At 46.1% G+C, this 7140-nt stretch overlaps 1 long non-coding RNA gene across 1 annotated transcript; it reads left to right on the top strand.

Annotated features, from left to right (window-relative positions):
* The first annotated feature begins 721 nt into the window (after positions 1–721).
* Positions 722–6576, top strand: LOC308056485. Its single transcript, XR_013924855.1, has 2 exons — positions 722–3163; positions 3203–6576. It is a non-coding gene; the product is annotated as an uncharacterized lncRNA (long non-coding RNA).
* Positions 6577–7140: the final 564 nt, after the last annotated feature.

The raw sequence follows: 7140 nt of genomic DNA, 5'->3' as shown, positions 1-7140 counted from the left end.
GTATTTCCTTACCCATCACAGAAGATATTTTCCCCGGCAGGTATGCTGTCAAGCATGTTGTATTCACAACATGACACAAAGTCTAAAAATCACAGAGAGACTAATTACTGGAAGAAAATTACACCAAAAGACCAATTTCCTGGTGATGGAGATGACAGCCTGGCGCCTGGCCCCCTGGCCAGTTTGGGCAGCTTGCCCACGAGATGCTGTCACACCCCGATGCCCTCGCACTGCTGTGGAGCAGAGCCCAGCACCTGAGAGCCCCCCGCAAGCCCCCGCAGCCGCACTGCACCCATCGCTGCTCCCCAATGCCTTTGAAGCAGGAGGTCACGCTGGGATGGCTTCTGCTCCACCAAGCACCTCGGAAACTGGATTTTCCTAGTACCTGCACCCAAGGGCACTGCCGCGGCTGTGCTCCCCCTGCCCCCCTCACACAGAGTTTTCAATTTCCTTGTGTTTTCCCACCTTTTACCTCTTGAATTCCAGTGATGGAAAATGAGCGGTGACCTCAAGTGAGCACCAGTCCCCACGTAGCTCTTCCAGCGCCATGGCCTCGTTGGCATGTCCTGCCCCAGGCTCAGCGTTCCCCACAGATCCATGAACTGGGAATCCCTGGGAAACCCAGTGGCACCAGCATGACCAGGGGGTTGAACACATCGGGGTCTCTGTGGCAGAGGAAAGCACAAGGATTCAGGCTCCCCAGAGGGAGACCGCAGCTCCGCCACCACCTGCAACATCCAGTCACCCAAAATAAATCTAAAAATAGTCAAAATTAAAACCTGCCATACCTCCTTTCTCTCTGCTTTCCATACTTCTTATCATAATTTTAAATCTTATGTAGAAGTGCAATTAAATTAATGCTGCAATAGTTACAAATATAGTCAAATAACCCTTCAACTGTAAGACTTTTATAGGAAAGCAAAAATGCCACAAAGATAATTCATATGAAAGCTGAGGTATGGCTGATGAATTAGTTCATATTTACCTAGATTATGTATAATAAATGTAATGTATATCATTTATATCTATATAGTTCTAATTTAGTTGGAATAGGAAAATAATGCAACAGGAATTCATATGAAAACCAATTTTGTACAGGAAAATTAAAATGGTAGAGCATATTGTTTTATATGAAATATTGAGCTGTGCAATCATATTTGTTATATGCTTTAAGCAGACTTCAGTAGGAAAAACATATTTGTTCCCTTTGGAGCTTCTTTATAAGTGTATAAAAGCTTTAATTTCACATGGTCATAAATGGGTGGAATTTCACAAAAATGCCATCAACTTTTTTCTCCCTTTCTCCATCAACATTAAAATGTGATAAACAGATATTCAGAAATCCACACCACCCCGAACGTTGTTTCTTTGGCATGAAGTTATTCAGAGAGCTATTCTCACTTGCTAATAAACAGTAATTATTAAAAACTACTGACAATGCCTAACAATCACTTTCATAAAAAAACCCAAACCCATGCATTTTGCATGCTCTGCCACTGCACCTGAGGTTTAGAACCCGCATCCATGCACTTCAGCACGCCTTTGGCCACGAAGAAGCGAGGAACAGGTTGCACCCACCACCGCTGCAGGGCTGCAGCCCTCAGGACACGGTGAGGCTCCGCACCCCTGCAGCCCTGTGCCCCCTGCCCCTGGCTGCATTGCTGTCTCGTGCTGCCACACGGCCAGGGGACCCACAGCTTGGGAAAGGGGGGGCCCAACAGAGACGGGCACCTTTTGAACCGGATTACACGGCTAGTTCTCAGGGGGTTCTGCTAGCTCCATTAAAGCAAACGCATCCTTCTGCCCTGTACACATGCACTGCATCATTCCAATGCTCCACTCCATGAGATGCCTGTGGCCGTGAAGCCACTGCAGAGCACACTGTGCCCCTCGCAAGCCTCGTCAGATGCTCCTCAGGGCAACCCCCTCCCTGGCTGCACGAACAAGCAAGAAGCTGCTGGTCACCATCGGCCACCTTGCAGAGCTACCACCAGAGATCAGAAAGAGCCCACAGAGCCTGGAAAAATTTTGGAAGTTGAACCTGGGGTTTTTAAAATTTGATAGGGAAACTATGGCAATATTGCTGGCTTCTGGTCTGCTTGCAGTTGAACAGAAAATAACTGGAACCACCTGAGCTCCACACGCCCACCAGTGCTTTGGGCAGACAGAGCCCACCTGGCCACGTTCAGGCTGGCCATGGACATCGGGAATAGCTGTGCTATGGACCAGCCTGTGCTGGGGACACCACGGTACTGAGGCACCGGGGGATTTGAGGGCAAGGGGAGCTTCTGCTGGGGCTGCAACTGATACCAGGGCTGGCATGAGCACTTCTAATCCAACCCAACCTCCACACAGTGCTGGGTCTGGCTGCACAAACCCAACAGAACAGTCCACGTAAGCAGTCCCTGCAGGACTTAGCTTTGAGACTAACACTATTTAAAGAAATACTCGGATCACCTAGCTGTTCACCCTGCAGTCACGGCACCTGGGACAGCTTGCATGTGTGGGCAGTTCCCAGGACATCACCAGACCTTGATAACCAAACCCAGCCCCTGCAAAGAGACAAAGCAAAAGCCACCCCTGTGAAGGACACCAGCTATGGAAACCCAACAACTAACAAAACTGCCAAGGTACAGCCAGAGCCTTCACTGCTGCAGATCGGTGGGACAAAGCCAGTGAAAGAAACTGCCAGGAGAAGGATTTTCCCCATAAACTCAATTTTGAGACCTCACCTTTTCCCCTATTGCCCTCAGGGAATATTGCAAGTATTTTAGAAACAAGGTACTGGGATGTTGGTGAGATAAGGGGTGGCTTCCAGTATTATGTGGTATAAAAAAATACTAGAAAGAGCGAGCTAAATCAAACTGCAGGCCAAAATAACGCACGAAAGTCCCTAATAGGACCCAGCGATTTGACTTGTTGGTCCCATGCACACCCTGTCAGGCAGCCTTTGGTTGTCTCTTGCCAAGGCATATTTCTCAAGCGTTGGAGGTAAATGCACCTCTCTGCTCCCTACAGGGGACAGGGGCAGCCCAGGGCACCAGACACACAGGACAATGTTGTTCCTCTCCCCGGGGTGCAACATCTCACCCTAGCCGGCCAGCAGCCCCCCGCACACGGGGCAGCAGGTGTGAGGCGTACCCAGGGGAAATGCTGACTTCTAGTAGATTTTCATGAATTCTTGGTAACATGGTATTTAAAGACAGGGGGAAAGGGAGCTGGTGTCATTGTTACAGCGCGGCGTGCCAAGTTGCCAGGATGCTGCCAAAGATAACAGAGTCTTTAAGATATCTTTAAAAACTCCTGGTATTACAAGGTGCAGAACTAGCCCTGTGCAGAGGTAGAAAGTAATTATGCAATTCTTCTGTAAAATATGCCAGCTTATTTTCCAGGAATGATGCATAGCCTAAAATGACATCTTGATTTCTTCCCATTCTAGAGTGCACCGGAGATGTCTCACTCTTCCAACTCTCCAGGGCTAGAGTTGGCTTTTTCACCACTGAAAACCAGAGCCAGGAGGACTTGTCAGAGGGAAAAAAAAAGTAACTCTTAAACCTGCATATCTGTGTGCAGCGCATACAGCCGATCAAAAACGTGTGTGTGTACACATAACACATAAGATGAACTTGAAAAAGACTAGTTCCATATTTAAAAAAAAAAAAAAAAAAGGATTAACACAGATGAAGTGTTAAGTCACTGAAAGAGCACTGAGTTCAGAAGTGCCACGACCAAGGGCCCAGGCTGCTGAAGCACGGGCACTGTAGCTGCTGTGGGAAGCAGCACAACAGCTGTTCCGCATGAAATGGCCGGTGCCCCCGTTGGCGGAGGGAACTGTACACCCTTTATCTTTGCTGGTGCCACAGCGATATGGTTGACTCCTCACGTCCAGGCTGCAATGGGTTCCCAGCCACCGGATCGAACTCCCATGCTCGCAGCCTGGCGTTGTTCTGCTGAGCCCACACACCTCATCCTTCTGCTGGGGTTGTGGTCTCTGCCTGGACAAACACTGTCCCATGCGCATCCACACACATCCTCCATCCCTTCAGAGCCCTCCATGGCCCTGACACAGGCCGTACCTCTCAATGCAATCCAGTGTTCCACTCCTCCTCTCTGTCCGTCCTTTGGGCTGTTGCTGTGGACATGGGGTAGCGGCTGTCCCAAGGTAGGGTCGGGTGGACACAGGGCATCACTGCATTCACGTTTTCAAGCCCTTCAGGAGCAGCATCAGACAGGTCAATAGCTCCTTAATGCTGTCTGGCAAGAAATGGGGAAAAGAAGTGATGTAAGGTACAATTCACCATGGAAATACGTGCTGAACCTGCCCTGGGATCTTTCACAGAAAGTGTATTCCCAAGCTATCACTTGGTATTTTAGACCATAAATAACATATGACCTGATTGTGAAGAACACAGTTTAGCACAAGGCACTAACCAGAGTCACACGGTAAACTAAAACAATGTATGAAACCTGTTTCAGTGGGAGTTGCAATAAAGATTACTTACAGTTGCAAGCTCTTCAGAAAAATGGACTGATAAAATACATATTTTAGATTTCCAAACAGATCTTGCCAGCTCTCAAAATAGTCCACAAATTAATCCCACAATTATGAATCCCTTCTTTTCTTTGATTTAGCACCATCCCCTTCAGGAAAAATATTCCCCAGGTTAAAACATTTCAGAAAATACTCCACATATGTGCTCACACAATTATTTTTTGCTCTCACCAGTTCCTCCTTCATCCAATCAGTTCTCCTCACCTCTCCAGGTTAGGTACTTTCCTCTGTCAAATATCCCTTTGAAATCCATTTCATCTGAAACACCAACACTTTTTAACAGAGTAACGAGGGAAGGATTGGAGCAGGGAGACGGGTGCAGCAAGGGCAAGGTGCAGCAGGTTAAGGTGCTGTGAGAGGACCTGACCATACGCAGGGTCCTCCGCCCAAGTCACAAAGGTCTGCAGAGAGATCTCATAGCCATGCAGAGCAAACCCCACTGCAAGTGGGCACAGGAGTGGGGGCTTTGAGTCCCACGCTGGGACATCAGTGGCCATGCTCTCCTCACCCCCTTCAGGAGCCTGTCGCATCAGCACATCTTGGCAGGCTGCAGTGTAACCAAGGGGTACTCAGCAACTACAACAGATGGTTGAGGAAGGGCAAACAGAGCAAAAACTCTATTAAGAAAATTAATAAAATTAACAAACATTTGTTTTAAAAAGTTACTTGCGGCTTTCACATTTAAAGTTAGCTACTCAAATAAAAATCCTAAATTGTTCTGCTACACCATCTCCTCCTCTTGCTAACTGCCATTTGTAAGAAGTTTCTTCTTGTTCCTTCTCCAGTTGCCACTACTCACAGTTCTGCAAGGAGAGAACACAACCTGTATTGTTTCTTGCTGGTGTAAACACTGAATATAAGCAAAAATTATTTCCACATGCCTCCTAAGTGAAGCAATACAATAATAGTCATAACTGTAATATGCTCCACGGAACAGTATTTCCATTCTGAATGGAGCAGAATGAAAACTAACATTTTCTTTTTTTCAGTTGTAAACCATCCTCTTCCAAACTCATTGTTTTTGTTTTGTCTCATAGACAACTTTTTAGCTGCCAGGTTTCTGTATCATTAAAGTCATATGCCCTGTCCCAGTCCTAGGACAAAGATTCTTTGCCCATCAGTGGGATGCTGACACTTCTGTTTACTGACCTTTTCTGGCTCAAGAAGCAGCCCCCAGACATTAGACTTTCGTAATAATCAATTTTGCAACCAAGTGCAAACTGCCTTTAAGTAAGAGCCCAGTGGCAAAGTGGGCCACGGAAGGAAGCCAGGTGGGACAGGCAGTCACACAGTTGGGGTCGTTGTGCGTGCTTTCAGCTAGTTAAACTTCACTTTTTGCAGAATACAAAGCATGCCTGCACTTTGGTGATCTGATCAATGATCAGCTGCTCATCCCATGGCCACACTTGCCTTGACACCTACATCCCCACGCAGGGCTTCAGACTTAGGAAGATATTAATGATGAGAAATGAAAGACCAAAAGATTAAAAATGTGAGAGAGAAAAAAATCAATATTTTCTGAAAGTTTACTTGAGGAAAGGAAAAAAAAAAAGAAAAAAAAAAAAGAAAAGGCATTTTCCCAGTGAATGGCATACTTATAATCTCTCTGTTTCACTGCCTGAGACCGCAAAGTGGAGAGGCAGTGGTCTTGGTGAGTAAAATACATGTTACAAAGGTTAGAAAAAGTCACCAAGCAATTTTTATTGTCTGTTTTTTTGTCCAGATGCTGAAAGTTGAAAATTTCCCTCAGTGTTAATAATACAGTATTAGTTACACATGACTGCTTTGCTGGAGTTAAAACACCATGACTCCTGCTCACTCAGACCTGCATTTCTCCAGCGGGCAGCTATTTCAGAAAACAAAAGCCTTCACCATCTGCAATATAGGTCAGTACTTCGTATGACAGGAGCCTTAATGCAGACCAAGCGCTGTTTGAACTCTGAGCATTTGCAAAACATACCACAGGAGTATCTGCTCCGAGGGGGTACATTTGGGAAAGCGTGACTCTTTATAAAATATGACTCTTAAAATAAAACTCTTAAAGAATTCCTGCTTGAAAATAAACCACATCCCAGTAGCAGACTGGCATCCTAATGCACAGATACTCATCTATAAACCAACGCAGCTCAGACAGATTCAGATCATTTGTTTTGATGATCTGGGGGTTCACGAGTGAAAATCCACTGCTGAGGCTTTGTCCTGCTAGCAAAACAGGGCCAGGAGTTTTACTCGTAATGATGCCAGAGCTTTGCTTTGCTGACCTGGGATTTGGGAGCATTTATGGGCAAGAGGCGGGAGCTTTGATGCTCAGAAGTCATCTGTTTTCATCCCTTCACCATACACCAGCGTTTGCACCCGGTACAACTCTAAAAACACATTTGCTCATCATTAGCCCTGCTAGTCCGCATGGAATCCCATAAATTACAGCTGCTGCTAGAAAATTAAGATGTATATAGGGAAATAATTCACAAACCCTGTATCTGTTGCATCTGGAGGTTCTGGAGTGTTGATTAGTTAAATACATAATTATGAGATAGCCTTAAAGGCAAAAATTGTAAGCAGTGACTTTTGCTAAGGAGTCTCCTGTT

This window comes from Falco punctatus (assembly GCF_963210335.1).
Source record: "Falco punctatus genome assembly, chromosome: Z".
In the NCBI taxonomy this organism is placed as follows: Eukaryota; Metazoa; Chordata; class Aves; order Falconiformes; family Falconidae; genus Falco; species Falco punctatus.
The sequence above is the reverse complement of the archived record's forward strand: the minus strand, read 5'-3'. Positions and strand labels throughout refer to the sequence as shown.